This window comes from Hibiscus syriacus, unplaced genomic scaffold, assembly GCF_006381635.1.
Source record: "Hibiscus syriacus cultivar Baekdansim isolate YM2019G1 unplaced genomic scaffold, ASM638163v2 tig00002237_pilon, whole genome shotgun sequence".
Taxonomy (NCBI): Eukaryota; Viridiplantae; Streptophyta; class Magnoliopsida; order Malvales; family Malvaceae; genus Hibiscus; species Hibiscus syriacus.
Genome location: NW_024061918.1, coordinates 2,024,511 through 2,051,101, shown reverse-complemented (window position 1 = coordinate 2,051,101; position 26,591 = coordinate 2,024,511). Strand labels below are relative to the sequence as shown.

At 34.5% G+C, this 26,591-nt stretch overlaps 2 pseudogenes; one reads left to right on the top strand and one right to left on the bottom strand.

The window, feature by feature from the left end:
* Positions 1–8,544: 8,544 nt before the first annotated feature.
* LOC120138843 lies at positions 8,545–10,215 on the bottom strand (annotated as a pseudogene).
* A 7,782-nt stretch (positions 10,216–17,997) lies between these two features.
* LOC120138834 lies at positions 17,998–20,986 on the top strand (annotated as a pseudogene).
* The last annotated feature ends 5,605 nt before the right edge of the window (positions 20,987–26,591 follow it).

Here is a 26,591-nt window from a genome sequence, read left to right as displayed (position 1 = left end):
CTAGTAGCTTATTTACAGAAAAAAGTGGTTGCGTCAAATGGGATGTTGGTTACAAATTTTTTCTCGCACCCGCGAATTATTTCGTGTAACCAAAATGCCACGTCCTCTTCAAGAGATTGAAGCTTACTCTTTCAGAGTTAATCTGCAAGAGAGGTTGTGTGATTGTGGTTTCTTTCAAGCACTCAAATATCCATGCTCTCATGTCATAGCAGCTTGCTCATATTCCCATTTGGACTACAAAAATTATGTTGATCCCGTATACCAACTTTCACAAGTATTTAAGGTATATGAATTTGAGTTTCCGCCCATAAGTAACGAAAGAGACCCATATGAGATTCAAACTTGGCTTACAATTGTACCAGATCCGTTGCTATTGAGGGACTCAGGTCGTCCAAAATCCACTAGAAAACATTGTGATATGGATATTCGGGAGAGGTCAACAGAACAAAAAAGATGTTGGCATTGCAGAAACATCGGGCACAATAGAAAAAAATGTACAACTCTGTTATCATCACTTAACCGTTAACCCTTATGTAATTGCATTTTCTATTTCAATGAATGTTTTTGTTTCTAATATTTAAATGTAATTATTTTTCTATAATTTCCCAATGTAAATGTATTTTCTACCTAAATTTTCCACTTTCCTCTACTTCAAGTAATTAGAATTTTCAATTTAATTGAACCTTACCCTAAAGCACTTTAACCTACACAGTCTTAATGAACCTTTGACCTACAAAATCCTTCACCACTTTCACCTTAACGAAACATATAACACTTTAACCTAAATTCACTCCACCTTTAATACACATTTAAAAAATACCTTCGACAATTCTTAAATCATAACCGGAACACTTTACATAATAAATTACTAATTTATAATAACTCTAAACCATAAACCCTAAATCTTTATTTTAAAAAAAAAAAAGCAAAGGCGAGTTCCTTGAAACGTGCGTTCCACCATGGTGCCATATCAGTTGGAAAGAGCTTCCCCGGAAATGCGCCTTATGTCCACATAAGCAAACCCCACTAAAGCACGTTACCGGGAGCGCGCCTTATTGCCACCTCAGACGAAAGGGTGTTAGTTAGGAAAATATTGGTAAAAGAGTGTTATTTAGGACATATTAAGTTTATAGGGTGATATTTAGTTCAAATCGCCTTAAAATGATCATAGATTTATATATTTTACAATTGTTTTATTCATTTTTATTAATCTCAAAATAACGTATTCGATTTTACTCGGATTAGAACATTCCAGTTGTTGTTCACATAAATTTTGGAACCAATGTGAGTTATTATTGACTATAATTCAGATCCATTATTTGTTAGTTTTTTAATATTTTATTTAAATTTTGTTGATTTATTAGAATTTGAATTTAAATTAAATTCTAACTTTAAAACAACCACGTACAATTGCAGGTGCCAAAAGAAGCGTGGGTCCAGCAAACTAATTCTATAAATATCAAAAGCGATTCGTAAAATCTTTTAGAAAAAATTGGGGTGTATAATAATTCTATTTCCATTTCGGTTTAGCTAAATTTAAAATAATATAATATAATATGATAAATTTTTTCATAATTCTTTGGGAAAATTCCCTTTCTAAATCTTTCAGTCGTTTTTAGCAATTGGCCAAACTTAACGTAGTAATTATATGCTAAAGCATTGGAATCAACAGTTGCATGACCTATTTACATAAAAAGAATCCTTCTAATTACAGTTTTATCATAATATTCAGCAAACAAAAATAAGATTCCACATAATTAGGAAGGGAAAAAAAAAAAGAAACAGAAGCAGCTCTCAGTGTTGATAAATTGATTGCTGATAAAACGTAGTAAAAGAGGTGTATTTATCGATAAATTACTGATTTTTTATTATTTACGTGTCAGATACCGTTAGAGAAAATATTATTGATTTAACACCTTTTGTAGAAAGACGTGGCTCATGAACTGCGTCTTACGCTAATGTGTCGCCACGTGATGAAAGACGCTGCCCATGAATCACTTCTTACGCCAGTTGGAGTCACATCAACGTAAGTCACGGTGCATGGGCCGCGCCTTTCTGCCAGCTGACACACTCGCCAGAAAGGCGCAGTATATGGGTCACGCATATCATAATTGTATCCGAACTTCTCGGCTTTAAACTTTTCCCTCGGCTATAAATAATACGCTCTCAACCCGTAAAAATTACCCATCAATCATCTTATATTTGATTTAGAAGTTCGTTCGATCTTTCGTTATAAGGTAATTTTTTTAATATATAATATTTTTTTATATGATTATTTGAAAAAAAAAATTATTGTACTAATTATTTTCTTTTAATTTTTGTGGTTGTAAAATTGGAAAGCATGATCATATGTTGAAACATTTTTGTCGATACGGTAATAATATAAAATTATATTATTTAAATTATTTACGTTTATTTGTAAAAAATTTATTGCGCTATATTTTAATTCATATATTATTTATTTAATTAGGCTTATTTCAGTTTTTTTTACAGATATAAGACTATCTCCCTTTCAAACTCTCAGAATGACGCAAATTTCAGCTATTGTTTACTATGATGGAGAAATTCGGGAAGATGAAACCGGCGTTATGTTCGTATCAAATCATTCTATTAAAATATCCTTCAAGAGAAACATAACTCTTGAGGAGCTGATAACGAATATTTTAAGGAAGGTTCATGTTGGAAGTACTAGAAGACTGTCGTCGTTTCAGTACATATTTCCGACATCAGTGTTTCCGTTAACTTATACAGCGTTCGAACTATCAAACGATGATGATGTTGAAATGATGGTTGATTCTCAAAATCATTATTCAGACGCCGATACGGAGATGTATGCAAAGTTTATTGAAGTGCGTGAAGTTCGGGGTATGCCATTATGCTCCCACTATGGGGTGGCTCAACAAGCTGATCAAGTTGACAGCCCAATTACAGTAATGTATAATGATTTTAATGCCATAATGGGAAATTCGCATCATGGTTCCATCCCATCAAGTTCAACGGGGAGACATTCATCAGCAACTCCTTACGATCTGTACAGAGGTAGGTCCATAAACAATCCGTATGGCAACATCGCGTCCAGTTCAAGGGGAAGACATTCATCTGCCAATTTATTTGACCTAAATATGGAGATGCCCTCGACGCAACAATCTATGTAGTTTCCATTTGAAACGATGGCTTCAAGCTCTAGGGGAGGCATTCTACTGCGAGCTTCTTTGATCTCAATGTCGATATGTCTTCTAGTTCAAGGGGAAGACATGCAAGTACCAAGTTGTTCGACCTAAATGTGGACAGCGTGAATGAACCTTCATCTCCACCAGAAGAACCGCTTAGTGAGCCAGGTGCAGATGGTGCTGAGACTGGACTAATCGTTCACCCAGAATCACCGTAGTTCAACTCTGATGATGATGATGATGATGTATATGAAGTTTCAAAAAATGTGGTACAAACTAAACCTCCAGTACACATGTATGAAGATGACTATGGTGCAATATAGGGCCAAAATTTACGGATATGCCTAATCTTGGTGACTATGGATTTAACTCATAAATAATTAATGGTGAGTTATATTTAGGCATAGAGTTTTCAAGCAAAGAAGAAGTGATGATCGGATGGTGGCAATAAAAATTTAAAATATATGTAATTATGTTCAGTCCAGAGTCGACCGCTCTACGACCGAAAAATATGTTTGTCATTGTGTCCAACGTGAAAATGGATGCAATTGGATGGTTCTCGTATAGAAGAGGAAGGGGGAAAACAATAGATGGGAACTAATGATATACAACGGTCCTCACACATATTGTGCTGGAGTGATCAACCAAAATCATCCCAACTTGGACTCCGAAATGATCTGTCAATCCATCATGCCCATGGTAAAAGCAAGCTCCCATATAGCTATTGTTGTGTTGATTTCAACTATACAATCACAGTATGAGTATTCCGTCTCATACAGAAAAGCATGGTTGGCAAAGCAGAGTGCGATTAGAAAACTTCACGGCGAATGGGATACATCTTACAACGAACTACCAAGTTGGTTTAGGGTGGTGCAGAGGTTGAATCATGAGACAATGTGGACTTCGAAACTTGCCATGCATACCATAATGATCGAGTTCTTCGTGATCGATGCAAATTCTACCGGCTTTTTTGGACTTACCCACAATGCATTAATGCTGTGAAATACTGTAAGCTTATGGTCTAAATCGACGGGATATTCTTGTATGGAAAATACAAGCAAGTTTTACTATTGGCAGTTATCCAAGATGGTAATCGCAACATTCTTCCCAGTTGCTTTTTCCCTTGTTGAATGAGAAGATACAAATTCTTGGGCTTTTTTTCCTCCGAAACTTACGCTCACATGTTATCACGAGGAAAAAAATATGAGTCATTTCAGATCGCGAAGCTGGGATCAAAGCAGCAATGTAGTCTTTGGATCCAATGTGGCAACCACCCTATGTCCAACTTAGGTACTGTATCTGACACATTACTGCGAACTATCATGGAAGGTTCAAGAAGAATGATGAACGCCAATTACTTGTGCGCATGGGTATGTGAATCTGTTATTATTTTTTCTTTCAATCATTTTCATTTTTTATAGAAACAAAGTTAGTAAGCTCTACATTTTATGATCAGATTACGAACTACTACCTCTAACATTTGAATCCATGCTTCAAGATTTACGGGCGAAGAACGAGGAAGGATATGATTACATCAGCCTCATCAATAAAGAAATGTGGGCAAATGCATATGATGATGGATATCGATATGGACACATGACGACTAACTTGGCTAAGGCAATCAATTCGACCTTAAAGGAGTTACGTCATTTACTTGTAACGGCTTTGGTAAAAATGACATATTTTCATTTAGGAGCACTTTTTGCGAAGCTCGGGGACAAGCTCAAACATGGATGCAAAGCGGTCATATCTATCACCCTAGATTAGTTATAAATCTACAAAAAAAAAAAAAAGAATTGTTGCATCAAATGGAATGTCTATAAGAAGCTTCTCTAGAACGCATGAATTGTTTCGTGTCACAAAGATGTTGCGACCTCTTCAAGGGATTGAAGCTAACTCGTTAAGAGTAAATCTATGGGACAGATGGTGCGACTGTGGATTTTTTCAAGCTTTGAAGTATCCATGCTTTCATGTGATAGCATCTTGCTCGCATACCTGTCAAGACTACAAACTGTTTTGTGGATCCCGTATACCTACTATCAGAAGTGTTTAAGGTATATGAATTTGAGTTCCGCCCCATAGGTAATGGGAAAGACCCTAATGAAGTTTAGAATTGGGTTCCGATTGTACTAGATCCGACTTTAATAAGGGACCGTGGTCATCCAAAATCCACTCGAATTCATTGTGATATGGATATTCGAGAAATATCTAGACAAAAAAAAGATGTGGGCATTGTAGAAACCCATGACATAGTAGAAAAACATGTCCACTTCTTTTGTCATCAAGTAACCGTTGATGAGGAACTGATGTAGTTGTTGTTTATCAAATAATAGTTCTTGTAATTTAATTCACATTTACTTTAAGTTAATGTCATTTGATAACCACTGATTAATTAAACAAGAAACCAATACAAGAAAAGGGTAAAGAAGAACCATTCAAAGTCAAATTATCCAATAAACATATAAAGATTTGACATCTATTAGCTTTACAACTTTATTAAGAAAAATAAGATTTGCTTTGACAAAGCTATGATTTATATGAAACATTTTTATTGGTATTTGAATATAATTTTAAATACAAAAATCTTTTAAAAGACAATTGTCTTTGATACATATAATAAAATAAATTAAGTATTAAATGGTAAATAATTAAAAATAATTACAATTATTTGTCCAAAAAATAATTAAATACAAATATAATAAAATATTTGAATCTATCGATGTTCGCGTCTTGAATGTGTTCCGCAGGGCGGTAGCTGTCTGTCTCGAGGAGGATTTCTTCTTATAACTTGTTCTGAATCCTCATTGTCATTATCATCACCATCATCGTCGACATCAGGAGAAGATACATTTTGTTGATAAGGAACTGATGCCGATGCAACACCTCCATAGAATAAGGACCCTAAAGGTGTATGACTGACTATCCCACCGCTCATAGAAAACTGGGAAACTGAGAAAACACATACATCGATGAGTGAGAAAAATGTACAGGAGGTGTCTGTGCGTCGGCCATCGGCGGTGAGGCTGGAATCGCCAAATAACCAGCATATGAACCCCAAGTCAGATCTACAAACATAGAACCATAATATCCTTCAGGATGGGTCATATAACTCTATGGCGGTGGTGGCATCTGGTATGTGAACAACGGTTGTGGAATCTGATATGGTTGCAGACCCATATGAATTGGTTGTGAGGTGTACATCGTTGCAGATGGTGACTGCTGTAAAGGTTCTGGTGCTGTAGCTGACGACAAACCGGAAGCACATGCTATCCGTACACGAGTCGGGGAATGATGGGGTTGTGATAATGTACATCTTTATCGACGTCGATGAATGCTCCGTCCTTTTGCATCCTTGAAAAGCAGGAATGGTTTCCCGTTATTGTTGAACCACTCGTAATAACCATATTCAACCGTTAAATAATCCACATAAATGGGTTCTCTATGGGGAATGCACCGACGTCGATCCTCCCATATCATGACCCACTCATAATGTTTCAGCAGCCAATTCACATCCTTTTTACAGCGTCAATCGATATTATGCAACTCGTCGAGATTTTGAGGTGCTTCCGGAATTGATTGTACAAAGCCAAATTGTCGGAGCACGTAATCAGTGGGGTGCCACTCGATAATCGCATAACAGATCAAAGGGACCACCGCCATCGAAACATCTAATGGGCCACTTAACTCATGTGGGATGCAAAACTTTATATCATCATTACAATAAGAAGCCCATTCAAACTAAAATAAATATTTATAATTCTTATCAAAATAATAATCTAATTATATAACGATAATACAAAATAGATTTTCAAACATTTAAATACATACCTTTATGTCAGCCTTCTGATCAATTAGTAGCCTCATTAATTCTAATTCAGCAGGTAGATCCTGATGATTTTTTCTGTCAATAGACCACCTATTCAAAATAATAATTTTTATTATATATTAGATAAAATGATTAATATATGAAATAAATATTGTAATTACCTCAATAGTAGCGAGAATACGAACGCATTCTTTACAACAGGACAGAAAAAGGGCATGCGATACCATGCCCAAGACTGCAGCAGAAGGAGACGTACGCCGATAGCATTTTTCCTATAGTCAGTAGCTCGACACATTTCCCTATACAAGAATGCCAAAACTATCGAGTCCCAACTCAGTGTTCCAGCCAGATGAAAATTGGTGAGATGCCGCAACCACATACAGTGAACTTGGTTGCGCGATTTGTCGGGTATCAAGAACCCTCCTATCAGCTGTGGTATGCATGCCCGTGCATATTTTTTTACCTTATCCTTCGAGGCGTCCTCACTCAAATTCTTGAAATTTTCATCCAACCAATCTAACGGAATTCGACCACCGTTAAAATTTGGCAGGACACCTCCTAGATATTCTTGGCACAATGAATTCCAGTTACCGTGTGCCACCCCTGAAAGCACATCTCCATCTACCGGAATCCCCAAGTGCGTGAAAATATCCTCTAGCGTAATTGTACACTCTCAGCATGGAAGATGGAATATGTGCGTCTCTGGTCTCCACCGCTCGACTAATGTAGAAATCAAATTTGGTTCTATCTTACATTAACCTTCATATCTAGCTACATAACCGAATTCAACCTCAACTAAATACGGCCAGACACGAGTTGGTATCTCTAACTTAAAGTTGCGGATAAAAGGATCTAATATACAATTGCACTCCTAAAATTATTAATAATTACAAAAATTAATATATAAACTAATAATAAAAAATTAAATAAATAAATTATTACTAATAATTTAAATTAAAATAAAATTTAAAAATATTACATTATCAACAAAATGTCTCGAGATATGATTTCTATCCAAATGAAGCAGATCACCTTCTATTTTATAACTGCAAAAAAAAATTATATAAAATAATTTAAAAAAATACTAAAATATTAATTTAGTGGAATATAATATAATATATTACATTCTAAATAAAATTTGACCGAAATTTAGTTTTAAAAGAGTTTGGTTTTTGATATGGTTTGAGAGGATTTGGTGTGGTGGAAATAATTAAGAGGGGATATTTATAGAATGGAGATGGGGTTTGGTCGGATGGGTGAGGGGAGTGTGAACGGTTGGGATTTAATTATGAAATGCACGTCCCATGCACCGCGCCTTTCTGGCGCATATGTTAGCTGACAGAAAGGCACTGCCCATGCATCGCGCCTTACGCTGATGTTGCTCCAGCTGACGTAAGGCGCAATTCATGGACGCGTCTTTCAACACGTGGCACCACTTCAACGTAAAGCGCGGTGCATGGGTTGCACCTTTCTACAAAGGGTGTTAGATCCGTAATATTTTCTTTAACGGTGTCTGACACGTAAATAATAAAAAAATCAGTGTTTTTTTCAGTAAATACGCCAGTAAAAGAAAACAACATTCAACTTGGTTGTATCTTGGTGGCAGCGACAGGGAATGCTCCACTATAAGCAAAAGACTCGTCACTGTATGGATGGATATCAGCTCCCTTAGCTGCATCCTCGTAAGTTGCCGAGCTTACCGCCAATTCGGCGTTCGGGTTAATGCCGACCATCTGTATAATGTCTTCAATCTCCTTTACCACTTCACCCATTGTAGCCTGTCGGCTCCCGTCTCTTCAACACATCTCATTGCTAGCTCTACAAACCTTTCCAGGCTTTTGGATGATGGGCCGAAACCAATAGATTGGTCCAGAATCTGTTGGAGATTATACAATGTTTTTGATTTGTCCATTGACATTCTCACCTCTCTTACTATATATTTCCCTCGCTCTATTGGTCTTCTTGAAGTTACTATTTCCAGCATCAGTACTCCAAAGATGTAAACATCGCTCTTCTCAGTTAACTGTTAAGACATGTAATATTCAGGATCCAAATAGCCCTACAACAGAAACATATTCATTCTTAGGGATGATGGCCTATAAGTAGAGAATAACAACATTTAAGGTGAAAGGAAATGAGCAACATTGGTAACAACCTAACAGCTGAGCTTGGTACTTAGTTTTCTTCCATTACAAAAGGTTGTATTAATTGTATGCATAGAGTCAGCGTATGGACGAACCCACCATTGTACCCTTCACTTGAGTACTAACATGACTCTTCTCACTGTCACCCATAGGTTTGGAGCGACCAAAATCAGCAACTTTAGCTTTTAAGCGTTCATCTAATAAGATGTTAGCAGACTTGATGTCCCTGTGAATAATGGGAGGATTCGCGAGCTCATGAAGATATGCCACTCCTCTAGCTGCACCAAGGGCTATTTTTAGTCTCCTGGTCCAGTCCAATCTGATTCCCAATTTCCCTGCATTATTATACTATGTTATTTTTCCAAATAAGTAAATCCATGAATGCAGAAAAAGCATTTGATGTCGGGATATATATATATATATAGATATAGATATATATATTCTTTGTGAGCTAAGGATATGTAAAATGATGTTTAATTATTGATAATGTAACCCAATTTGGAGTAATGAAGTTAAGAAACAGAGGAAGTACCTGACAGACTGTCACTAAGTGAGCCATTAGGAACATACTCATATATCAACATTTGTTCACCTCGCTCAAAACAAAATCCCAGTAGACTAACATTTTTATGATGAACTCTTGATAGAAGCTCAATCTCTGTTATGAATTCGAGCCCCCTGCATTGATCCTTGCTGAGCTCGTTTGATAGCAACGAGCTCCCCTGTAGGGAGAGTTCCACTATAAACCTGTAAGTGAGGAAATCGAAATTATTTGGAAAAATAATTTTTTTAACTCACGATGATCATCCTAAAGAAATCTATCTCAGCAAAACAAATAGTTACAGACAGAAATAATCTATCAGAAACAATGCAGAAACAATCTCACAACAAAATTAAAAAATATAGATACAAAAAAGGAAACCACTGGAAAATCCTTTGTTAGGTACCAAATTTCCCCAAATCAATCTCACAACATAGCAGAAACAATGAATCCATTGACATAGCAAAAACAATCAACCAAAATGAATACCCATTTCCCCAAATGAACTGAGAAATCAACTATCCAATCAACCATAAACTTAAGACCCACAGCTAACATACATAAAATAAACGAAAAAAACAATACAAAGAGTGAGTGAAAGACTTACCTCTTGGAAAGGTTGTTAGGTGCACCACCGGTAGGCTTTAGCAACACGAAGAAGAGCAAGTTCAGCTTTGAGATATTTCAACTGGGCTGAAACCTCGGTCTTTGATTTCTGCCTCGTCGGTGACAATGAAAATGGAGGTCAAGGAAGATGAAACAAGAATTAAAAGGAGGTCAAGGAAGATGAAAAGGGAGAAGTTGAAAAGAGAGATACCTGAGAAGACACAGTCCGCCTCGCAAGGCCACTGGGAAAACAAAGAAAAATGACTTACCCTTTTCCAAGGTAAGTTATTTTACCGTGTTTTACTTTGAGTTTTTCGTTGACCGTAAAATAAATTATATTGACCCTCTTGTTTTACAAGAACCAAACACAAGAAAATGGGAAAAATATTTTTCCTCCAATCAAACAGACCATAAGAATAATTTTTAGAATTGAAGAGAGGGAATATTTTTAGAATTAATTAAGATGATTTTATATTATGATTACCAATAGATTTAATATGGAAAATGTGAACTACAACATAATCTCTATAAATTATTACACAATAAATTAATATTTTTTAAAAAATAATACTTTTTATTCGATTTAAGTTTAAGATTTAAATTAATAATTTAGATAAATTAATAAGATAGTAATTTTTAGAAAGGCTCGTATAAATTTACGGCATCTTTCATATTATAAATTAATAATCTATAAAATTACAAATATAACTATAATGACTTAGTAAAATATGTTTCCATTGTTATTTTCAAACACTTTTCAATGTGAAATCATGGTTGATTTTTGGATACCTTTTAGATAGATGTGAACCCATAGTTGGTTGATTTTGAATTTGATTGACTAATTAGGAATGTTTGATGTTGTTTATAAAGTAGTTGATTTTCTACCATACATGAAATTGCATAAGTTTTAACTAGTACTACGTACTCTAAATAATTTTGTCTTTTAGGATATGTATTATATTTAATTTGTCACATTGTATAAGAACATCATTCCACTAGTTAATACAATGTTTCATTCACGAAGAATAATATAGATTTGTTGAATCGAACAAAATCAATTTATATTAATAAATTAATAATTTATCGATTAATTGGCACCTTTTTAAATTAATAAAATCACATGATTTCAATATTATTAATTTATAGAAGTTTTATTGTATATCTTTTTTTTCAATTTGGGCATCTATCTTTTTTTATCAATGTCGTGTCTAACATTTTTGAATTATCATTTTAAATACTTACATTGTAACGACTATTAAAAAATGTTGTCAATCACTCAAATATGAAACGTGATACATTTATTTTTTTAAAAATTTTATTTTCTAAAATATAAAAAATACTTTTTTAAAAAAACCTCAAAATTTCTATAAAATCTATCCAAAATCCTTAATCCAGAGCATCAAATCCTCATCGGTTGTCTCCCACTACTGTCGCCTATCCATCCGTAACCTCCTACCTAACCATCATCAGTCGTCACCTGCAATCTCAATCTCCCAAATCCCTAAGTGTGCGTTTGGTTCACGAAATGTAAGATTACCAGTGAGAATAAAAGATTACTGGGAATGTTGTATTTTGTGTTTGGTTGGTTTAGCATGAATGTAAGATTACAGTGTTTGGTTAAAGGAATAAAAGATTATTGGAATTTATATTTTACCAAATTGTCCTTAATATATATATATATATATATATATATATATATATATATATATATATATATTAACAAGTTGAATTCTACTATAATTAATTTATATATTTTCTTTAAAAAAAATTAAATTCATAAAATTTATATAATTTTTTTTACAAATTTGAAAAGATAAATAGGTTTAATGAAAGGGTAAAATTTTATTTTAACCCCAGAACTTCATATAAAATTTTAATTATTGACTTTTTTTGTAAATCTAAAATAATTTAAGGATAAATTTGTAATTTAACCTTCGTAGAATTTTTATTATTCAATGACAGAAGAACGATATTTTTGAAAAAAATATTTAAGGGAATTTTAGTCCAAAACGTCGGTAATCCAACAATACCTAAGGGAGTGGGTAATCACATTCCCGATAATATACCCCCAAAATACCATTGTTGATAATAAAAAATTACCAGGGGCTGGGAATGTTGACCATCTTTATTCCCCCGGTAATAAGATATGACGTGAACCAAACAGCCCTAAATGTCAACACATATCCATCGTAACTAGGGAGTGAGTGATCAACGGGTGATTGCCGACAACGATGGTGGTCGACGAAGAAATTAAAAGTTTTAGGATTACATTTAAAAAATAAGAAAAATTGGAATTTTCTTAATCTATGAATTTTTAAAAAAAAATAAACAAAAATAAAAATTAGGTCACGTGAATATTACTAATTGGTTGATAGCTTTTTAACGGATTGTTTAACGACCATTTCGACGTAGGTATTTAAAATTGTGATGTTAAAAACATTGAACACATTTATTAATTGAAATTTTTTAGATACTTAAATATAAAAAAAAAAGATATACTTTAAAGACTTTTTTTTACTAAACCTTATAAATATAGGATTCAATATCATGCAATTAAATAATAAAAGGAACACATGAAACCTTAATATTGGTAGTTTTAGATAGGAATGAGCGTTCAATTGAGTCGATTCAAGTTAAAAAAATTTGAGTTATTCGAGTTGAAGAGTCGTATTTTACAACTCAAATTGAATTTGATTTTTTTTTCAAATCGAGTTTAGTTTAAGAAATTCGAGTAAACTTATTCAAGTTTTTATATATTTTATATTCTTTTCACATTATAGTGTTATTTAATATATCAAATACAATTAAAATCATAAAATATATTCATAATATTATATTTTAAATAAAGTATTTTGAGAGTAAAATATTGAAGAGTGTATAAAGGAGTCAAGGAATTGATGTGAAGAAAGAATTTACAAACAATTGTAGTCAAAATACCAAATCAAGTAAAACGCAAAGTCAAGGAACTAAATAAAATAAGAGAGTATATTTTTAGTGAAAAAGTAATACTAAAAGTTACATAGGTATTTTATTCTAGTATATGAGAATATGGTTTAAATTTCGTAAAAAAGGGGGACTTAAAATAAAGTATAAATTGAAGAAATAAGGAAGTTGTGAAAAATTCAAGGACTAAATTGAAAAATATAAAATTTGTTATAAAAAAGAGTAATTGAAAGTACATATGTATTCTACTATGGTTTAGGAGCGTGTAGTTCAAATTTAGTAAAAAATGGACTTAAAATGAATGAGAAATTGAATGAGTAATGAAATAAGGGATTAAATCGTAAACCGAATTGATAATTCGAGTCAACTCAAAATTTCAAATTTTCAACTCGACTTGAACTTGAAAACCGAATTGATAATTTGATTTAACTCGAATAACTTGAAATTGAAAAAAAATCTGTTTTTTGAGTCGAGTCGAGTTTTGCTCACTCATAGTTTTAGATTTTTTCTATTGGTATTTTGAGTAAGGCACCAGTTGCAGTTGAAGCTTTTAATTACCGTTTTAGTGATAATTTAATTATGAATAGTGTGAATTCATAAGTGGACTTAATTATACCAATTTTGTTAAGGGTCACGTAAACACTTTCGTTAAGTGTTAATGGTAGGTGACTATATTGAAACCACTTAAATAGTTCAGTGGTCATATTGATGCAAATTTGAAAATGGTGGTTATTTCGTGACCCAACCTATAGTTATGTGGTCATTTATGTAGTTTACCCTTTTTTATTTTAATAAAATATAGGGTAAAATATAGTAATGGTCACTGAACTTTTCTAAAGCTTTCATTTAGGTCCCCCAACTTTTAAAACTTGCAATACAATCCTCCAACATTTAGTCCGTTTGCAATATGGTCCATGATGTAACCGATCGTTTGACGTCGTTACATTGCCGTTAGTACATCTGAAATATGGTCACTGAACTTTTAAGGCACTTCCATTTAGGTCCCCCAACTTTTAAAACTTACAACATAATCCTCAATTTCATTCTAAACCCCAAATTCCTTTTCGATCTCAAATTTCCTTTTTTACTTCTCTCTTCTCATTTCTAGCGTAACTTTTTAGTCAGGGATGCATGGGAAATTCTAATCTAACTTTGAAATTTTTGGATGTTTTGACTTGAATAAGGGTCCATTGAGAGAAGACCCGACCAAGGGGCTATCGGGACCATCAACGATTCAAGGTGTAGTGTTAGATACATGTCATCTCAAGTGAAGCATAGATGTTCAATGAAATGCTTGTGAGAAAAAAATGGGGTTAGAAATGCAGAGTTGACAAATACTACTAAGATGAACTAAGTATCATTGTTGAAAGTCACCAACAAAGTTATAATTATTTTGTATAAATGACATATAATAATTTCTTCGTTTAATCCTTGTGGTTAAAGATTTTCCAACAGATGATCAAATATAATGAAATCTCAAACAACGCATTCACCTTTCAGTCTCTTTCGCTATTCACTCTCTTTTGGTTTTTGTTCTTCAAATTTCCGCCATGTAAAATTGTAAACCCAAACAGTGCTCTGTCTTTCAGTTTTTTATTTATAAAGAAAAAATGGAGGAAGAATTGCTGGAACGCACCACTGATTGCGGTTATTTCTAAGCCTCTCCCCTCACTTGCAAGAAGGTATCTATTTTCTCTTTTGGGTTATCCGGAAGTAAGCTTTTCCTCTTTCACACTTTCCCATTTTCAGCTCTCATTGTGTGTTTTTTGTTGAAATTTTTATGTTTCTGGAACTGTATGTCAATGATCTGGATATTCAGTGTTAGTTTTGAACCAAAACTATCTAATTTTTTTTTCTTAATCAAAATTTTTTGTACTCCTTATGAAAGATATTCAGTTCATCAGAATATAAGTGAAAGAGGGTCATAAGCTAAGTTTTTTTATCTTCTTTTTTGTTTTTTCTTTAAATCAGGGAATTGGTTATAAGTATCGACATAGTGAAATCGCCAGGCTCAATCCGAGAGACTGTTGGTACTAGTTTACTGGGAATTGTATTGATCCGACCTATGGTTTTCGACGTCCTGTGAGCTCGTATTCTTTTTAATAAGTTCATGTTGATTATGGGACTGATATATCCTGAACGAATTGGATGTTTTACATGTTTTGGAAATTTTACAGTTGAATTGTATTGAATTATAGCTTTAGAAGACAATTCTGCATGCACGCAACTCGAAAGGCATCATGATAGGGTAGTATATTTGGAGCAGCTACTTGACCCTGTCATGATGCCTTTCGAGTTGCGAAAGAGACTGAGAGGTGAATGCGCTATTTGGGATTTCATTATATTTGATTATCTGTTGGAAAATCTTTAACCACAAGGATTAAACGAAGAAATTATTATATGTCATTTATACAAAATAATTCTAGCTTTGTTGGTGACTTTCAACAATAATACTTAGTTCATCTTAGTAGTATTTGTCAACTGCATTTCTAACCCCATTTTTTCTCACAAGCATTTCATCGAACATCTATGCTTCACCTAAGATGACATGTATCTAACATTACACCTTGAATCGTTAATGGTCCCGATAGTCCCTTGGTTGGGTATTCTCTCAATGAACCCTTATTCAAGTCAACACCTCCACATAATTCAAAGTTAGATTAGAATTTCCCATGCATTCCCGACTGAAAAGTTACGCTAGAAATGAGAAAAGAGAAGCGAAAAATGAAATCCGAGATTGAAAATGAATTTGGGGTTTAGAATGAAATTGAGGACTGTGTTGTAAGTTTTAAAAGTTGGGGGACCTAAATGCAAGCGCTTGAAAAGTTCATTGACCATATTGCAAACATACTAACGGCAGTGTAACAGCGTCAAATGGCCGGTTACGTCTGGGACCATATTGCAAACGGACTAAATGTTGGAGGATTATATTGCAAGTTTTAAAAGTTGGAGGACCTAAATGAAAAGTTCAGTGATCATTACTATACATTACCCTAAAATATAATATTCTTAATATTTTGTTTATAAAATTATAAAAAATCATAAATAATATTAAATACATTATTTTAATATTTAAAAATAATAATATTAATTTTTCTAATAAATAATATTATTTATTGTATTCAATATTTAAAATATATAATTTCTAAAAAAATATCAAACAGTGGAAAATGGTTTGCACAATTTCATCCAAACACTGTAAAATGATGTCTAGAAATTATCTATTATAAACATTATGTTGTAAATTATATTTACAATTATATATGAATCATATCAATTTAAACTATAATAAATTCAAAAAAATATTATATATGAATTATATCAATTTAAACTATAATAAAAATATAAAAAATAAAAATATAATTTATACAACTCATTATCAATATATTAATATATAAATCATTATTTTTTTATTTTTAAATATTTAAACTAAATTATTAAAAATAATATTTTTTAAGGATGTTATTATTAGATTATTAAACTAAAATGTAAATACATAATTGAGTGGATCCCATGCATTATTAAGGATAAAAATTATAATTTGTTTCCAAACGTAAAGTTAAAAATGAAAAAACTAGAAATCCTGATTTTTGCGGTTGGTTCGGAACCATCGTTTCTACCGTAATTTTTTTACTCAATTTTGTGGTCAAAATAGATTTTTTAACTAAAAGTGGTTTTAGATAATGTTACCAAACGAACCCTTAATTTCAATATTCAAGAAGAAAGCTTAATCAAGCTTGACTTTTTTTCTTCAAGTTTGCATTGTATTAGTTGTCTTTTATTTTCATATATGTTTAAGGATGTAAGTAATGATCTGTTACTAAAATAACGATTGTTATATAATAATAAAAGTGTTATAAAAATTATTAAACATAATTTATAACATAATTGTAACCGTAATTTAAATTTATGCATATATATTATATGAAACTACTTTTTTTTTAATTAACTTAAGATGATTATAAAGTATTATATGTTCTAAATATTCTCAATCATTTCACATTAAACGTTTAATTACCTATCTGCAGTCGTTGGTGTTTAAACTCATGACTTCTAGGAACAACATCAATTCCTTTAACCCGAGATAAATTGATTCGTGCTATATAAAAACTACGTGGTGTAAGCCAACCAACCACCTCTATAAAAATATGCCAAGATGGAGCTCACCCAATCCATGGCCAAGGCGCTACCTCGCCAAACCTCATAGGGTCATCGTACACGTAAAATTTAGGTTGTTCACCTCATTACCTTCTACGAATATAACATATGGACAAAAGTCAAATCACATTAATTCCAATCCACCTTACTGTAAAAAAATATTAAAACACACGACACCGAACCTAAATTCTTGCTCTCTATCACACATGGTTGTACATTCCAGTGGTGTGACCAAATTTGCAGCAGCAGCTCATTTCATGCACGTCTACCACGGTAACGACTAAACTTCTGTTATTCGACGTTATATCTTAATTTTTTTATTGTTTTTAATTCAAGTTAGCTTAATCCTCACTTTCATCTACATTTACAAGAAATTGTTGTAAAGTTTGTAAATGAGGTATATTAGCGGCACCATCCATGTGATTATTCATGGATTTACATACGATTTTAGGCCTTACCCTAAACTCCATCACCACTTAAAACCATCGTTTTCGGTTCTAATTTTCGTGCCAAAAATGATTAAGCGGTTTGAAATGGAAGGTTTCGTTAGGGAACTATCGCATTAGAAGAAAGTTTCGTGTTACTGTAACTTCATTGTTTCTGTTGTCGATGGCTTCGTTTGTGGTTGTTCTCGGGACTTTCACGTTGAAGTTGTTGGTCATCCAAGGCTCCTCGCCTTGCTTCCTGAAACTTAACCGATTTTCTCCGCCGCTGATGAGCTCTCCGTATTCGTACATTTTATCTAACTTCGGTTTCCGGTCATCCCTTCCCCATCCGCCTTTTAACTCTTCTTTGGGATCGAAAACTTCGATACGCGCCCTGGACGACAACGGCACGTTGCATTCCGTGACGGATGATCAGGAGCTGATGCGGCGTGCTATTGTCGTATGTCCAAATGTTACCGAATCCTCGGGGAACCTGACCCCGAAGGTGGCGTTCATGTTTTTAAGTAGGGGATCTCTGCCTCTAGCACCCCTTTGGGAAAAGTTTTTCTTGGGACATGAAGGGCTTTACTCCATTTACATCCATACATCGTCGGATTTCATCGACGAGCCACCCGTAACCTCGGTGTTCTACAAGCGCAAGGTACCAAGCAAGGTGAGATTTAAGAAATGAAGACTATAGAACAGGGCGTACACGAAGCTGATCAGATTTTTCGATTCATAGGCGTATACAATTCGAGAATTAATTGGAGCTTTTCATGTGTAAATTTGATTCTCTTTTGTAGCCTGTTCAATGGGGAAGCGTGACAATTGTAGATGCCGAGAGACGGCTGTTAGCCAATGCATTGCTCGACTGCGCCAACGTAAGATTCGTGCTGCTCTCGGAAGCATGCATCCCGCTGTTCAACTTCACCACCGTTTACAACTACCTCATCAACACCAACCAAAGCTTCATCGGTTCATTCGGTGATCCGAGGCCAACCGGACGCGGCCGTTACAACAAGCGGATGTTGCTGAAGGTCTCATTGGCCGATTGGCAAAAAGGGTCGCAATGGTTCGAGGTCAATCGAAAGCACGCCCTCAAGATAATATCAGACGAAATTTACTACCCTCTCTTTAGAAACTATTGAAATCCTCCATGTTACGTAGATGAACATTACGTGCCAACTCTTGTCAACAAAATCTCGCAGGAGCTTAACACGAATCGGAGCATCACTTGGGTCGATTGGTCGAAAGGCGGTCCACACCCCACACAATATGTGAGAAAAAAATGTATCGATGGAATTGTTGAATCGAATTAGGCAAGGATTTGATTGTACTTATAATGGTCACACACGCTCGATTTGTTTCCTTTTTGCCAGGAAGTTTCATCCGAATACGCTGGAGCCATTGCTTAGGATGGCTTCAGCGTTGTTTGGATTTAACGAATCAAACACTACGCAGGAGGTCAAACCGTTGTGAGTTTTGGATAATCGGTGGATTATTCAATTAAAATACAAATTTAATGTTAGATATGTTATTTTGATATTAAGTGTTAAATAGAATAATTTGTAGGAGTAAATAAAAAATATATGTTTGGCTTAACTGTGACTTGTAATCTATGTAAAATGCAACGTCAGTCCTTAACGATCGAATGGCGGAACTCACATAAACATAATTCTTTAATTTTAAAACTCTTTAAATTTGGTCCAAATGTTATAATTAAATTATGAATGTCATATGAGCTGTCGAAATGATTCGGAAAATAATTTATTGATTAGATTATAAAAAATATGATCAATCAATTGAATTCAGAAGTTAACGTAATTATTACTTAAGAGTGGGTAATGATTAAATGATTATTTAAATTTTGAAAACAAATAAAATGTCACATTTTAATACATAATATTAAGAAAAATTAAATTTATTACTTCCAGTATAAAGTCCAGTCTAAAATGTCGTTTTTCTGGATGGCTAAGTCATTCCTCCATGGCATAAATCGTTTGAAAAAGGAAAAATAAATGGGGATGATTTAGAAAGCTAGAGATTAACTAATGATTATTATTTTTAGAAATTTTAAATTAAAGTATAATATTTGTAACAATATTTGAAGGTTCATTTTTAAATGGATGTAAATCTTTCAAACTTATATTAATTTAGGCTTAAATGTATCAAAGGCCCCTGAATTTTAAAAAATCAATGTGATTTTCCAACTCGAAAAAAAAATCCAATGTAACTCTTTGACCAACTATTTTCATCATTGACCAAAAGTTCTGATAATTCCTGTTGGATAAATTATACTATTCATCACTTAACTATTTCATCTCTTCTATTTTGGTCAATAAACTCAAAAAGTTTCATTTTCGGAAATAATAGAGACTTCAGGGACTATGTATGTCGTTAACCCATTTTATTTTAAAGACAAAAATCACCATCCTTCTCTTAACTGTAGCTGAGGGAAAAACTGAAACTCAAATCAATTTCCATGGCTGAAATTAGCAACTTAAGATGGATCCCATAAGTGAGTCTTGTTCTTTTCTATAGAAAACGAAGAAACAAAGAAGAAACGAGTTTGCCCGTAGAGAGATAGACACGGAAAGAGAGAGGGGGAGGCGACTGTTGTGTTGTTGAGGAAGAAGAAACGAAGAAGCTTTCTCTGATTTCACTTTTCCCCTTAATCTCTATTTTTTATTCGGTGTGAAATTTTTTTCAGGGTTTTCCCAAACGGACCCTCTATTCGGGCTCAAACTCTGATATTATTTGAGCTTCGATTCTGGTTTAAATGAAGAAAACCCGGTTTACAATCCCCTAAATGAGCCTCGTTCATGTATAGCAAAGAACAATGCCATAAGAATCTCCACTGAACCAGAAAGCAGCAAGAACTGGGACTATGAGATCAATGGTTATTTCCCCGAAAGAGATTGCACCATCGTTGATTTCGTCGGCAACATTGTCGCTCAGGTAGTTCATATATGTCGATGTTATAATATGGTATCGAGTGTTCTAAGTCGTAATTCGTGTGTGTATGACAGACCGGAGTCAAGAAGGAAGTAGAGGAGGTGATGGCAAGTAAAGATCTTTATCATGTAGTGGTGAAACCCGGAATCGATCAAGCTTTTGTTTTCGGAGTCATTGCTGTTCTTGATTACATTCATGGTGAATCTGCCAGGTGCTGATCAACGAATTTCTATGGGAGCTAAAGAAGAGAAGTCTTTAAATATCCATGGATAAGCTTGTTTAATACTGGGAATGCTTTATTTTGTTTGTTTTGTCCGATTTGTGTCACTAAATTTGGAATCAAATGAGCTGCAAATTCCATTCTTATTTATTTCAGGACAGAACAGAGCATCAAGCTTTCTGTTCATGTTTATGTTTGCTATTCGTTGTTGTTTATGTCTTAAATTTAGAATTTTCCATTAGAACAAGAAGAATTTAACGAAGAATCCAATGCTATTCGAAATTAGAACAGGCATTGTCCATTAACCCTCAAAAGTATGAAGCTTTACGGTGTTTGGGAAATGCTAAACGGTATTTGGGAAATGGTAAGACTTCTTTAGCGTTTCAGCCATGGAGATTGATTTCGAGTTTCAGTTTTTCCCACATTCACAGATAATAAAAGGAAGGAGAGTCCAGTCTTTAAAATAGAATGGGTTAACTCAGCCTTAGTCCCTGAAGTCTCTAGGATTTCCGAAAATGCAATTTTTTTGAGTTTAGTGACCAAAATAAGAGAAGAAAATAGTTGAGTGATAAATTGTGTAATTTACCCAACAGGAATTAACTGAACTGTTGGTCAATGAAGGAGGCCACATTGGGTTCTTTTCCGGTATATACTCTCTCACTTTTCCGGTGTAGTATCTCTCACTTTTCCTCATGCCTACGGCTGTGGCGGACAAACTAAACAAAAGTATTGTAAATTTTATTTAGGGCGCTAAGGAAAGAAGAGCAATCCACTAAGTGAAATGGGATATCATTAATTAGCAAACCGAGATCATTTGGAGGGTTGGGTTTTTTTAACATCAGAATCAAGAACCGTTCGCTTCTAAATAAATGAATTTGGTAACGAGCCAAAATGCTTGTGGAGAAAAGTCATTGATGTCAAGCATGGGCTTGACCAAAATCTGTTGCTCTCGAGACCAATTCACCGCTCTGCTGAACAAAATTGAGGATAATATTTCTCAATATCTAAGATGTGTACTGTAGAAAAATCGAGTTTTGAAAGGACCATTGGACTAGAAGTCCTCTTAAAGTGGCTTTTTCTAGAATTTTTGGAGTTGCTATTAGAAAGAGTGTAAAAGTTGGAGATTTTGGTTAAAAAAATAACGGGGTTTGGAATTAGAACATTGAGGTAAAAAGACTGCTCTTTGAATGGGAATTGAGTATATGGAATAATTTTATGAATGTTATTAATCGCGCTGTGTTAACTGTGTCGGGGGTGGATCGGTTAAAATGGTAGGGGGCCGAAAATGGTTCATATTCACCGAGAGACTTTTTTATATCTGCTTCTTTTGAGGGGTTAAATGAAGACATCATTTGGAAATTACTGTCGGCAAATCTTGCTCCACATAAAATAGAAGTCTTTGTTTGGAAGGCGATTCATCAAAGAATTTCCTCCTTGCTGGAACTCTCAAAACGTGGAGTCTCAGTTTCGGATCTAAACTCATGTGTGTTAATAATGAACCAAAATCAATCAATCATTTGCTATGCCACTGTGCGATTGTATGGAGAGTGGGGCAGCGGTGCTGCAGACTCTGGAAGGTAAATCAAGCTATTCCCAGATCTGTCAAATCTTTGCTCCTTTTGTGGCATCATCAAAAGTTTCACATGAAGGTAAAAGCGATCTGGATTATGAGTTTCTTTAGTTTTATTTGGTCATTTTGATCGTCTAGGAAGGACATTATTTTCAGTAATCGTTCGGTCAATGAGGAGAGTGTGGCAGCCATTGCTCATTCCTTCTGTTCAAGATTTCATTCGATGTCTAGATGCCATTCTTAAGATAGGCGAGTGATGGTCTCATCGAGGCCCAAAAGCCAACCCAAAGGTAGGTGAGTGTCTGCTGTCGTTATTGCGTGGTGTGATAATTCTCAGGTTGGTATTATAGGCTACATATAATAACAAGGATTTTTAGGAGTATAGTCTCCTGCTTTACTTTTGTGAATTGGGATTCTGATTTATTTTTGTGTTTTGCTCCTGCTGTGTGAGTTTGATTAATGGTGCTGTAAACATCTTTCATTAGGGTGGTGTCAGATTGGGTTAGATTTAGTTTGTTAGTGTAGGGACTAAGGTGATAGGGGTGACAGCTTTGGCGTGTCCTACTGTCAAGTATGGATGGGTGTCCCAGTCTTTGTAAATGCTCGTCTCTCTTGTGCATCTTGCCATTGTTCTGCTGTACAAAGTGTAAAATGTTCATTGCAGTTGTGAAACTAGGCAAAACAATGGCAAGATCCACAAATTAAAAGCAATTGAAAAATGAAAACGTATAAATCCCTATTTCTTTGTAAATGCTCGTCTCTCTTGTAAAATGAAAACCTATAAATTTAATCTCTATTTCTGTTATTAAAACCATAGGTTTAGCCGACCCAAAAGCATCCCATGGGTCCCAATACTTGTCTCTTATCTTCCTAGGAAAATGACGGATTGTGGTGTGTCGGCACGGCATAATCATTTTATCAATTTGCTTATTTAATGACCAAAAGGTAAACGCTTAATGTTCAACACGAATTAAAAGTTTAATTATTATCACCATCTCTACTTTATTTATTTGTCAACAAAGAGGGGTTTGAAAAGGATAAGGTTTACATTACGATCGTTACTACAACCTTAAGCGGCCATTATAAGATTTGTCAGAATTACTTCCGCAAGAATCTGCATAAAGATTCGATGGTTCGACAGTGGAAAGAGGCGGCTACAACGGCGGGGGGAGGAACCGGTCAAGATGAAGCCAGTGCCGGCAGCGTTGTTTTTATCTTTTGGGCAGCTTTAGCCACCCTTTTTATCATTACGGCGATCATGTTAACCTGTGCCGGAGGTGGTGGATCCAAAGACAAAGCCTCCGCCACCGAGGCAGAGGTCTACGGCTCTTCCACCTGCGCCGCCGGATGTGGTGCTGGCTGCGGCGGATGAACAACTCAAAACTCTTCTGATTATCACCAGTTAGGCCAGCTTTAGCCACTTTAATTTTCTCATTGAAGCAATCATGTTATCGGTGTTATAGTCTTACAGAGAAATGTATATCATCGACTTTGTAATGTGCTTCTAACATTCCAATTTCTTTTCAACTTATCCCTTGTTTTACGTTTTTAGATTCCATGTGAACAAACTAGAAATGTGTTTACAAGGACTTCATTAAGAAAAACTCATAACTAGAGTACTTTTTTCAGAAATAGAGAAATGTAGAAGGAAATATTCCACCTGTTGCTTAAATATGAATTTAAAATGACGATCATGATTCATCAGTGATATATAAAACTGTACATCATTAATACATTAAATGTTAATGTAATTTATTTTTTTTCAATTGTTTGTTGCGTTTGAAAACTAAAACTGAAAGTTAAAATATTTATTATTATTTATTTTATATGTCAGTGATTTTATAAATTTTAACGTTAACTTAAATGGTAATTGACTAAAATTAAAAAATATACAATGTTAATGATGAATTTGTAAAATATATATAATTTGATGATCAAAGTAAAAAACAGTTTCCATTGCCATTCCAAATAAGAAACTTTGTAAATTTCTTCCTTCTGCTTTGTTTGATCTTCTCCGTGTGAATTTATGGAACAATAAGTTGTTTGGGGACGTTTGCCTGTTGAACTTCTTCAATAAGTTCAATGGTTCAATTCCTTGGGATTTTGGAAATCTTTCTAATTGACAAGAAACTGTTGATTTGTCTCACAATCTCTTTACTAGTTTATATTGATCTTACCTATAACATCTTAAGTAGTTCAATACCCAAAATGGTGCTCTAATGAACATAGAAACAACTGTTTTAAGTAAATTAATTATAATATAAAATTTTATAGGTTGCACAAACTAATTTACCTTTCCTCGGTGATTACAAAAATTATTATTGTTTCTAGAAATTTTATAGGTTGTACAAACTAATTTACTTAATTAGTCTCTTCATCAATGCTCGAACATTAATTCAAAGATTGGGTCTTTACAATTCTCATTCTACAAGAAAATTTTGCCTTCGAAATATTTTGAACATAACTATCGCGAAAGATGAAGTCGCCTACTCTCCTCGGCTTTCATGGTTCTTTTGAGGAACTCTTACCACGGTAAGGGATGGATGCGAGATTTCATGTTAAGGGAGATAAACTTGAAAATTTTGAAGGAAAAACCTTTTAAGGGATCGAAAACATATTTTCAATAAAAATATATAAAATATATAAAAATTTAAAATTTTTAAGAGGAAGACGATGACGCCCTTCTCTAAGTCCATCCCTAACCACGATAATCCTCTTTTCTAAAGTTCCTTAACCTCATTTTTTCCCCCGAAAATACAAAAAGTTCATGAGCCTAGCTTATATCAGCTCGGTCCCTTTCTAACAACTCAGAAACCTCCAGAGGTGGAGCTTCAAACACGACCGCCCCAATTTCGTTACCCCTCGTCATTGCGGTCACCTTGTCGGCTACAGAATTAGCTTCCCTATACACGTGTGAAATCTTGACTTCCCACTCCCTCTGCAGCATCTCGCAAATGCTTGTGGTAATTGCATTACCATCGTTCCTTTGGATGTTTCTATTCAGAATATCCTTCGCCATTACACAATCTGTTTCCACTTCTACTTTTCTGAACCCCTAATTCCATGCATAAACTAAAATATCATGGCCCACAATTCCGCATTAAGAACAGAACAAATACCTATACTCCGAGAGAACCCAAAGATCCAATCACCTCGATCATCTCTCAGCACGCCTCCAGCAGCAGCCATATTCCATGGTCCACCTACAGCTCCGTCGGTGTTAGCCTTTATCCACTCCTGTTCAGGGCTGCCCAATTTAACCTGAGATCTATCTCTTCCTCGAGCAGCCTTTATAACACCTTGACTCATCACAATTTCATTTTTGAGTCAAACACTTCGAACCTAAAGATCCTCCCTATCAATGTAGTTATTTTGGAACGGGAGGTTGCATCTCCGTTTCCAAAGGTTCCAACAAATTATGGAGAAAAGCAAGTTCCAGTGTCTATCATAGATCGAGAAATTACCATGGCCCCGCATATTGGTTGATAACCATGTTTCATACGGCATTTCCATAAACATCTGTAGCTTATCCTCACGAATTAGGCTTCGCCAAATATTAGCAGCAAATGGACAATGACGGAGAATATGAGAGATATCTTCGCTTTCACTATGGCAGAATTCACAGCTTAACGACGATGTCATATGCCTCTGGTGTCTTTCTGCATTTGTTAAAGGACGATTATGAAGAGCGAGCCACAAGAACGTTCGTATTGGTTATGGAACTTTTCGCTTCCACACATCCCTCCAATTTGTATTATCTCCAAAAGTTGTTGCTGGCTCCAGGCTCCTATAAGCCGATTTTACTGTGAAAACATGGTTCTCCTCCCATCGCCATCCAGGTAGGTCATCACCAAGTGAAAATCTTGGTGAGCAAATCCCAGCAATTCTATTACAAATCTGGATAGGAAGGCAATCATACAATTTTTCCCAATCCCAAGCACCTGACGCCGTAACCATCTATGTTGCACTGATACGGGGACGGGATGGGAAACGAAAATTCTTAAAATTACAGGGTACGGAGACGGTAAGGGTA